This window comes from Chelonoidis abingdonii, chromosome 5, assembly GCF_003597395.2.
Source record: "Chelonoidis abingdonii isolate Lonesome George chromosome 5, CheloAbing_2.0, whole genome shotgun sequence".
Taxonomy (NCBI): Eukaryota; Metazoa; Chordata; order Testudines; family Testudinidae; genus Chelonoidis; species Chelonoidis abingdonii.
Window position 1 is genome coordinate 39,401,516 of NC_133773.1, and position 11,536 is coordinate 39,413,051.

Here is an 11,536-nt window from a genome sequence, read left to right on the forward strand (position 1 = left end):
GAACAGTTCCATGTGCCCACTGCACAGATTGACAGAGAGGGACTGGGTGTAGTAGGATTCCAATCTGCAGTTGGTGGACACACACACCCAATAATTGGTTTAAGGCAATTCTTGTACCTCCAAGGCAGTTCTATGAAGGAACACTTACAATCGTTGTATCATTATTATGTATACAGCAGCTTCGGTGTGTATGGCATGTCTCTGCTAGAGAGGATAGTACAAGTAAAACTCCATCTTCTTCAAATTCCTTTTAAAATCAAAACTTATGAATGATTACTTGTGAATTATTGAATAATATCACCAAAACCCAAGTTACTGAAGCCACCTAGAAAACTACCTAGTTTGCCACTTTTGTGGAAGAACAGTTACACAGTTCTGACTGATTTTTCCTCTGATTCATATTCAAAACCTAGAATTTTTTTCTAGAATAATATGGCCATTAGTAATAGAAAGTCTGATTACCATTACAAATGTGATTTTTCCTCCTGTTGATAATAGTCAACTTCCACTTTAATTGAATTGTCTCATTAGAACTGACCCCTGACTTGGTAAGGCAACTCCCATCTTTTCATGTACTGTGTGTATATATATATATATATATGCTTACTGTATTTTCCACTCCATGCATCTGATGAAGTGGTTTTAGCCCACAAAAGCTTATGACCAAATAAATGTGTTAGTAATATTACAGATGCTCTAAGTTTGAGTAATTTATTGCAACATCTTCAGCCTGATTCTGCTCTTATTTATACCATTTTTACACTGGTGTAAAATGGTGTAAAACCATTACAGTCAGTGGAGTTATTCCTGATTTTAACTGGTGTGAGAACAGAATCAATCCAATCTTGTTCTGTTAGGGAGCTTCTGACAACAGGAATGGTCACTATGAAGCTGAACATATAGACTATGGATTCTTTATTCCTTCGATGTATTTAATACTAACATGAATATATTAGTGTTCACAATAAAACGTAGATATTGCCATCATATTATTACATCCAGGTAAAGAAACTAGATCAGTTCATGAAACTACTCTTTCCCCTTTACCTCTTCTGTATAAACTCCGTTTCACCACCCAAAAAAAGTCTCCAACCACGTCTCCATTAGATAAACCTGGCTACTCAGATTCTTCCCTTGAAATAATTTCATATATTTCATTAAAATTTTTCTAATGTTATAGTCACAACTAAATCACTGGGGACACAGGAATCCAAGAGTAGAAATAAATGCCTTTCCATCTTTAATAATGACATCACATGTGGCTTACTTCAGAGATTAGCAGTGAGGTCAATGTTATTCAATATATTTATTAATAACCTGAAGGATAAATTTGGTGGTGGGATGATGAAATGTGCCGGCAGGACCGTCACCAGGGTTTCTGGTGCCCTAGGCGCCGGGCCATTTCGCTGCCCCGCGCGCGGGTCTCGCGGCTCCGGTGGAGCTGCCGCAGGCATGCCTGCGACACGTCCGCCGGAGCCGCAGGACCAGCGGACCGTCCACAGGTACGACTGCGGCAGCTCCACCGGAGCCGCCTGCCACCTCCCCGGCAAAATGTCGCCCCCCCCCATAATGCTGGCGCCCTAGGCGACTGCCTAAGTCGCCTAAATGAAAGTGCCAGCCCTGTGTGCCGGTGACATTACTTTATTCAGGTTAGTGCAAATTTCAGGATTTTGAGGAATCTTAAAAGGATTTCATAAAAAGGGCTCTCTGTATTAAATCTGCTGTAATTTTGTCCAGTGACAATAAGCAAATTAATTCATATTGAAAAAACAATTTGAACTTTTCACATACATTAGGTGAAAATTCTAGGTTATGGATCTAGGAATCACTGCTGAAAACTCAGTGAGATCACTGCTCCATTGTAGGGAAGCAGGCTAATAGTGTGTTTCTGTGGGTTAATAAAGGGTGAGATAGTATAAATCAATGGTCTTTGCTCACCTTTGAAACAGCATTCAATTTTGGTCATCACACTTGAAAGGACATTTTATTTTTCCATCTCTTAGCTTTTTCTATTTCACCTATGTCTATAATGTGATATGGACAAACAGTAGCTGAAATAGAAAAGTTCCAGAGATGGAAAAATAAAATGATTAACGGCATGGGGTAGGGGAGAGATGAAAAAATGCTCCTATGAGTTACCCTGCTGCAAAGAGAAAGCAGGAACATGAAAAGGATATACAAAACAATAAATGGCATAGGAAAAGGCAACTTAGCTCCCATACGCACCCTGTCCGAAAGCAAGAATGAGTGGGGAAAATAATATGACTATAATGGAATAAGTATTTTATAGTGTCCGATTAACCTTTGGAATTCATTTACTTGGGAAATTATTTAGGCAAATACTTGAACACCACTTTTAAAAGGATGAGACATTTATAGGAACCTAACAATTGTTGCTTCACTGGGCAAGTCAGAAAGTTGTTTATCTAAAGATAAGTGACATGTCTCCCTCTCAAAGTATCAGTTACAGCCTGACAATTTTCAGACCTAAAACTCTCATTTGCCTTTTGTATTTTGAAATCTTTTCCACAGTTCAGGCAGGTAGAGGCCGAGACTCCAGTGAATTTATTTTTTAATTTTGCAGCTTGACATTCTATATGGCTCACAAGTGAAGATGATTTGAATATTTTGTAATAGACTTGGAAGAAATGAGACCAATAGAATATTACAAGGTCTCCTGGACTGAGTGAGGAAAGCTGAGTAAAAGGAGTTTGCAAACAGAGCTGGCTGAAAAAATGACAAAAAAATTAATCCAGTTCTATCAAGGTGCTATAATTTGATGGTGTCTTCTCCAGCTATAGTTGGACCAAAACAACACATCAACCTCAGGTCCTCTCTAGAACCCATTTGCCTGATCTTGCAAAGTCTATTAGATTTACTATTATGATATTTGCCCCATTTTAAAGATAAGACAGCTAAGTATGAGAAGGGATAAGTGTCATGGTTAGAATTCTAGAGCAAGTCAGTAAAAGATCTAGGATCAGAACCTGGATCTCCTGAGTCCCAGACCTATGCCTAACTAACTAGAAGAATGCAGCACTGAAAAGTACTTACTCTCCAAGATCTTTAGTTTTCCCCATCTGTAAAATGGGGCTTACAATAACTATTTACTAGGAATAATGTCAATCTTCTGAATTTTCACTGGGGAATCCTTTCCCACTCCTTGACTGGCATATTCACGCAACTGCCAGTCACAATTTGGCCTTAATATCAGAATAGATAAACATAGAAGTAACGGCATCAGGATGCATTACTTGAGCTAAGGGTCAAACATTTAATACATAGCAAAAACAAAAAAAACATCTGTAGTTCCATTAAAATAGTTTCCATAATTTAGAGTGAAACCTGTAAATTTCATTGCTTTCGGTTTCAATGTATTTTTCTTGCATAATATTTATTACATGATGCTTTATCATTATTAGCCAATTACCATATATATGGGCTAGACCCTGACTGTTTTGTGACACTCTTGAAATACAAAGCAGATATACAGTCATTTTAACCATCTCTTTGTGGATTCCCTTGGCATTGGTGATGTGAACAATTGAGAATGTCCTCACAAAATGTCACACAGTGTTCAGTTGTTGTTGGTTGGTGTGTATGGTTTTTATTTGTTTGGTTTTGGTTGGTTGGTTTGGGGGAGGAGGGCTTTTGTTGCTTTTGTTTATCTGTTAATGTGCTGGATTTCAATTTCAGAACTGATTATTGTATCATAATTTTAAGAGAAAATTCTCAGATCAAGCAATCAATGAAAAAGTATGAACTCCTCAGAAAAAGAAAGCACTACTTGAAGATCATATAAAACTGTGTGATCTCTCTTGCTTTTTGTCATAGTATTAATATGCTAAATATAGAAAGCAAATATGGTAGATGTGAAATCTTGACTGAAAGGTAAATAAAGATATACGCGATTTCATGATATTTTACCTGTGTGATAGAACTTATCTTAAAATACCAGACTGAAAGTGAAGTTGATTTTCAAGCAATGCCTATGACATAAGAAATAAAATTTACAATAGAATCCAAGTGAAAATGTTATACTGCTCATGTAAAAATCTCCCTGAAAAATATTTTAATTTTAATTCTTAACATACCTACATTCATACCTTTATTTGTTACAGAAGAGAGGCTATATGGTGTACATTTTATTCCTCTGAGCCCCATCTCACATGAATAGTTCTATTAACTTCAATTAAGCTACACAGTGAATAAAGGTTGCAACAAGGCCCAGATTAGTAAGCATACTTTAACAAATTTCCAAGCATAAAAAAATTCATCTCTTGATCAATATAGTTTTATTTTAGCTTTTCATTACATCAACACTGATAACAGAAAATTAAAGGAATAGGTAGGAGATAGTTCATATTTGCTGCTGAAAATTTACCAATACCTGTATCTGCTTTACAGAGAATAACTGGGATGTTCTGGAGTCATGTGAACAAACTTCCAATTTAAATATACTGCTGTGAGTGCACAGAGGTCAAGAGTTCTAGTTTTCCCAGTCACTGTCATCATCTTGGACCAGGGACCAGACCACCACCCCGGTGCCTGCTTGGCTTTGCCCCATGCATAACTTGTGTGCAGATGCAGCCGCTACGACTCTTACACTGCTGAGACAGACCTTGTTCTACTCAATCCATTTCTTGGCAATAAAACAAAAGCATATTTTCTTAATAAATAAATGACAATGAAGAAATCACAAGGAAAGGACTTTGAGCTTCATCCTGGCTAAGATTTCCCATGCAGATAATATTTGCATCATCATATTACAATCACCCAGAACATTTTTATCCATCACTGTTTTAATCAAGATTAATCCACAGAGCTTTTTTCACCAGATATTTCCATTGCTCGTCTCAAAATAGAATATACAAAGTAATTTACATTAATAAACCACAACCCAATCATTTAAACAGACTTTCTACTCAGAAATGAAAGCAGAAAAACATCAAGTGTTGCCTTTCTGTTTTAACTTCAGCAAAAATTATAAAACTGTTTCCAAAACATCCAATTTAAAAAGCTGTAAAAATAACTTAACTGCACAGGTTTTGAAATGTGCAAGCTACCTAACTGACTTTATTGGTACCACAATATTCTACAACAAGGCTGTCATAGCATTCCTTCCCAGGTCTGAACCTTAGAGTTCAGAAAATGAGAAACTAGCATGAATCCTCTAAGCTTAATTACCTGCTTAGATCTGATAGCACTGCCACCACCCAAAATATAGTATTTTGGGGCACTCTGATCTCCCCAACTTTCCCTGGGGACCCCAAGAACCCAAATCCCTTGGGTTCTTAAAACAAGGAGAAATAAACCATTCCCCCTTCTTTCCCCCTCCCAGACTTTCCCTCCCTGGGCTATCCTGAGAGCCTACTGATCCAAACTCTTTAAATCACAATACAGAGAAGCATGTCCCTTCCCTTCCACAAAGAGGCAAACAGATTCAAGGAAAACAGAGAGAGATTCTACCTCTTCCACCTCCTGTCTCCCCCACCAGTCCTGGTGAGTTATCCCAATCCCCTGGGATAAAACAAGGGAAACAAGAAAAAAAAATCAATCAGGTTCTCTGAAAAGAAATCTTTTAATAAAAGAAAGGAAAAAGTAAAGAATTACCTCTGTAACTTCAAGATGTAAATATTACAGGGTCCTATAGCTTACAGACACCAGAAAGAAACTTTCCCCTCAGTATCAATACAGATCAAAATATTCCCAGCAACTACACATATAAAAGGTAACCAGCCAGATCCACATTTGCAAATAGAGACAAACAATAAAAAAAGACTAAAATTGCCTGTTCTTACTTACTATTTGAACAGAAACTTAGAGAGCCTGTAGTAATGTCTGGTCTCGCTCTGACCCCCAAGAGAAGAACACACAATGGACAAAGAACACACACAAAATCTTCCCTCCACCCAAATTTAAAAGTATCTTGTCTCCTGATTGGTCCTCTGGTCAGGTGTTGTTTGTTAACCCTTCCCAGGTAGAAGAGACATTAATCCTTAACAATCTGTTTATGACAAAGGCTAAGGGAGATTGCAAGAAAAATATTAATAATAATAAAAAAAACCACTGAATTTCATTCCCCAAGCCACATAGCTGGGAAATGTGTGGGGGAATTCTTTAAATTGGTGGAACAAGACAGCTAAGGGTATATTTAATCACTTTCCAATTTTGCCTGCTACATCATTTGTATCTTGAGGCACTGCCTTGGTGACAGATTGTTAGTGACCCTAATGAAGGTGTGGGAATGGAGAGCACATATGGATCAAAGCATAATAGGAGACCCTCAGACTGCCCCTCCTTGTGTTCCTCAGGAGTGCACATTATTCCATGGTCATGCTTCCCTTTCACACTGCCCCAGGTTAGCGCTTAGCATTGATACAGTAAGCTAGAAAAGGGATTCCAAAAGAATATATTCTTATGCAAAGTCGATGAAAAAAACTGAAGGCCAAGAGGGACAATTAGATCAGCGCTTCTCAACCAGGGGTACATGTACCTCTCAGAGTATGTAGAGGTCTTCTAGATGGGATATCTACTCATCTAATTGTTTGCCTAGTTTTACCATAGTCTACATAAAAAGCACTAGCGAAGTCAGTACAAACTAAAATTTCATGCAGACTTGTTTATACTGTTCTACATACTATATCAGCAGTTCTAAGATTGTGGGCTAGTTTGTTTTCATGGGGTTGCCAGGGCCAGAGTTAGAGTTGCTGGGGCCAGGGGCAGAAAGTCAAAGCCCAAGCCCCACCATGCAGGGCTGAAGCCAAAGTCTGAGTTTTTAAGTGAGGTGAAATTTGGGGTATGCATGACAAGTCAGGCTCTTGAATAGAGTACAGTAGTCTGGAAAGGATTGCATTAGATCATCTAGGCTGACCTGTATAGCACTGGACATAAGTTATTGGATTCAAAAATTCTGTGTTTAACTAAAAAGTGGATCTTCCAGAAAGGCTTTATCTGAAGACAAAAACCTGATCAACATTACAACATTTCAAATAGGTCTCTCTCATATCACCAAAAATCACATATCCTCACCTCTTTCATAGATTCTAGGGCTGGAAGGGACCTTGAGAGGTCATTAAGCCCAGTCCCCTGCCCTCATGGCAGGACCTAACACTGTCTAGATCATCCCTGATAGACATTTATCGAATCTACTCTTAAATGTCTCCAGAGATGGAGATTCCACAACCTCCCTAAGCAGCTTATTCCAGTGTTTAACCACCTTGACAGTTAGCAACTTTTTCCTAATGTCCAACCTAAACCTCCCTTGCTGCAGTTTAAGCCCATTGCTTCTTGTTTCTATCCTTAGAGGCTAAGATGAACAAGTTTTCTCCCCTTTAGATACCTGAAAACTGCTATCATGTTACAGAGAATTCTTTCCTGGGTGCTGGCTGGTGAGTCTTGCCCACATGCTCAGGGTTTAATCACCATATTTGGGGTCTGGAAGGAATTTTCCTCCAGGGCAGATTGGCAGAGACCCTGGAGGTTTTTCGCCTTCCTCTGCAGCATGGGGCACGGGTCACTTGCTGAAGGATTCTCTGCAGCTTGAGGTCTTCAAACCACAATTTGAGGACTTCAGTAACTCAGACATAGCTTAGGGGTTTGTTATTGAAATGAATGGGTGAGATTCTGCGGCCTGCATTGTGCAGGAGGTCAGACTAGATGATCATAATGGTCCCTTCTGACCTTAAAGTCTATGAGTCTATGTCCCCTCTTAGTCTTCTCTTCTCCACACTAAACAAACCCAGTTCTTTCAGCCTTTCTTCATAGGTCATGTTCTCCAGACCTTTAATCATTCTTGTTGCTCTTCTCTGGACCCTTTCCAATTTCTCCACATCTTTCTTGAAATGTGATGCTCAGAACTGGACACAATACTCTAGTTGAGGACTAACCAGCACAGAGTAGAGTGGAATGACTTCTCATGTCTTGCTCACAACACACCTGTTAATGCATCCCAAAATCATGTTTGCTTTTTTTGCAACAGCATCACACTGTTGATTCATATTTAGCTCTGTGGTCCACTATAACCCCTAGATCCCTTTCTGCCATACTCTTCCTAGACAGTCTCTTTCCATTTCTGTGTGTGAAACTGATTGTTCCTTCCTAAATGCGTGCCATTTGCATCTGTCTTATTAAACTTCATCCTCAGACTTTCTCCAATTTAATCAGAGCATTTGAATTATGACCTATCCTCTTAAAGGAGTTGCAATCCCTCCCAGTTTGGTATCATCTGCAAACTTAATAATCGTACCTTCTATGCCAATATCTAAAGTCGTTGATGAAGATATTGAACAAGAGCTGGTCCCAAAACAGACCCCTGCAGAGCCCCACTTGTTATACCTTTCCAGCAGTTTGACAACATTTATAACTACTCTCTGAATACGTTATCCAGCCAGTTTATGCGCCCACCTTATAGTAGCTCATTAAATTGTAATTTCCTAGTTTATTTGATAAGTATATCATGTGAGACCATATCAAATGCCTTACTAAAGTCTAGGTATACCACATCCACCACTTCTCCCTATTCGCATGACTTGTCATCCTTATCAAAAAAGCTATCAGATTGGTTTGACATGATTATTCTTTACAAATCATGCCAGCTATTCCCTATCTTACCATTTCCAAGTGTTTGCAGATTATTTCCTTAATCTACTTGCTCCATTATCTTCCCTGGCACAGAAGATTAAACTAACTGCTCTGTAGTTTCCTGGTTGTTTTTATTTCCCTTTTTATAGACAGGCACTATATTTGCCCTTTTCCAGTCTCGGAATCTCTCCTGTGTCCAATGATTTTCTCAAGATAATAGCTAGAGGCTCAATACCTCTTCTGTTAGTCCTTGAGTATTCTAGGATGGCATTTCAGCAGGCCCTGGTGACTTGCAGGCATCTAACTTTTCTAAGTGGATTTTTAACTTGTTCTTTTTTTGGTCTCTTTCTAACCTACCCCTTCCCATTAGCATTCACTATTAGGCATTCCTTCAAGACTTCTCGGTGAGACCGAAACAAAAAGTCATTGAGCATCTTTGCCATTTCCAAGTTTCCTGTTACTGTTTCTCCCTCATGAGCGGTGGGCCTACTCTGTCTTGTCTTTCTCTTGCTTCTAATGTATTGATAAAAAGTCTTCTTGTTTCCCTTTATTCCCATAGCTAGTTTGAGCTCATTTTGTGCCTTTGCCTTTCTAATCTTGCCCCTGCATTCCTGGGTTGTTTGCCTATATTCATCCTTTGTAATTTGTCCTAGTTTCCCTTTTTTATATAACTCCTTTTTATTTTTTAGATCATGCAAGATCTCGTGGTTAAGCCAAGGTGGTTTTTTGCCACATTTTCTGTCTTTCCTACTCAGTGGAATAGCTTACTTTTGGGCCCTATATAGTGTCCCTTTGAAATACTGCCACCTCAGTTGTTTTTCCCCTCAGTCTTGATTCCCATGGAACCTTACCTATCAGCTTTCTAAGTTTATCAAAATCTGCTTTCCTGAAATCCATTGTCTCTATTTTGCAGTGCTCCCTTCTACCCTCCCTTAGAATTGTGAACTCTATGATTTCATGATCACTTTCACCCAAGCTGCCTTCCACTTTCAAATTCTCAACGAGTTCCTCCGTATTTGTTAAAATCAAATCTAGAAGAGCTTCCCCCAGTAGCTTTTTCAACCTAAAAAGTTGTCTGCAATGCAGTCCAAGAAGTTATTGGATAGTCTCTGCTCCGCTGTGTTATTTTCCCAACATATATCTGGATAGTTGAAGTCCCCCATCACCACCAAATCTTGGGCTTTGGATGATTTTGTTAGTTGTTTAAAAAAGTCTCATCTACCTCTTACATCTGGTTAGGTGGCCTGTAGTAGATTCTTAGCATGACATCACCCTTGATTTTTACCCCTTTTAGCCTAACTCAGAGACCCTCAACACTTCCGTCTCCTATGTCCACCTCCATCTCAGTCTAAGTGTATACATTATTAATATATAAGGCAACACCTCCTCCCTTCTTCCCCTGTCTATCTTTCATGAGCAAGCTGTACCCATCCATACCAACATTCCAATCATGTGTATTATTCCATCAAGTTTCGGTGATGCCAACAATGTCATAGTTGTATTTATTTATTAGCACTTCCAGTTCTTCCTGTTTATTACACATACTTTTCGCATTTGTATATAGGAATCTAAGATATTGATTTGATCTTACCTCCCAGTTTTGCCTTGACTCTCTTTTCTCTCTGCCATTATAGCCCACGTTCCCTCCTATTTCCGACCCATCTCTCAGGTCTCCATGTTCTCCACTTACTTGTGGGATTTGCTCACCTGTCCCTGTCGAACCTAGTTTAAAGCCCTCCTCACTAGGTTAGCCAGTTTGTGTCCAAATAGGGTATTTCCCCTCCTAGAAAGGTGAACGCCATCTCTGCCTAAAAGTCCTTCCTGGAATAGCATCCTGTGGTCAAGGAAGTCAAAGCCCTCCTGGTGACACCATCTTTGTAGCCAGGCATTCACCTCCATGATGCATCTGTCTCTGCCCGGTCCCCTACCTTTGACAGGAAAGATTGAAGAGAATACCACCTGTGCTCCAAACTCCTTCACCCTTACTTCCAGAGTCCTGTAATCACTCTTGATCCACTCAGTGTCACACCTTGCAATATCATTTGTGCTCACATGGATGAATAGCATGGGGTAGTAGTCAGAGGGATGGATAATACTCGACAATGCCTCTGTAACATCTCGTATACAGGCCCCCGGCAGGCAGCATACCTCTCGAGATGAAATGTCAGGGAGACAGATGAGTGCCTCCATCCCCCTCAGCAGAGAGTCTCCAACCACCACTGCTCTACATTTCCTATTTGCAGTGGTGGCAGCAGATCTCCTAGCCTTAGGGGTAAGAGGCTTCTCCTCCTCTGCTGTAGAAGGTGATTCCTTCTGTCCTATATCAAGAAGAGGATAATGGTCTTTATAGACCAACAGTCCGTGATTAAAACAAAATATTCCATAATACTTCCAACAATTCCCCATCCTATGTGTACCCTAACTCTCCTTTAAATCCAGAAAAAAAAAAACAGATGGGGCATACAATGCAATTTGTTCAGTATTGTTAGAAGCTGTATATGTAATTTTTATCTGGAGTTAACATAAGTGTCCAAAATATGAGTTACTACTATATAGATAACACCTAAATTCAGCCCCTAATGCTTGCTCTGAAGTGAATTGCACAGACAATATTTCAGTGACTTAAACTAATGAACCAAGAAATTGGATACAATCAAAACATCACACTTACCAGAAGATCATGTCATAGATTAAGGGCTGGACTGAGGCAGGGCAGAGGGGCACCAGCCCTCAGTAATAGAACATAATCTCTTCCCAGCACTCAGGGGCAATATGTATAATGTGTCATCACCACCAGGAGAAGGTATGGAGATTGGCTCACTCTATGTTGCTGCATCCTTCTTCCCAAACCCCTTCTGAACATTTTCCAGCTATGAAGGAGTTAGGAGGGTCAGTCCCACAGACACTGAAATTGTTCATGTTCCTTGTAGAGCAGAAGGAAAGAATATGTGGG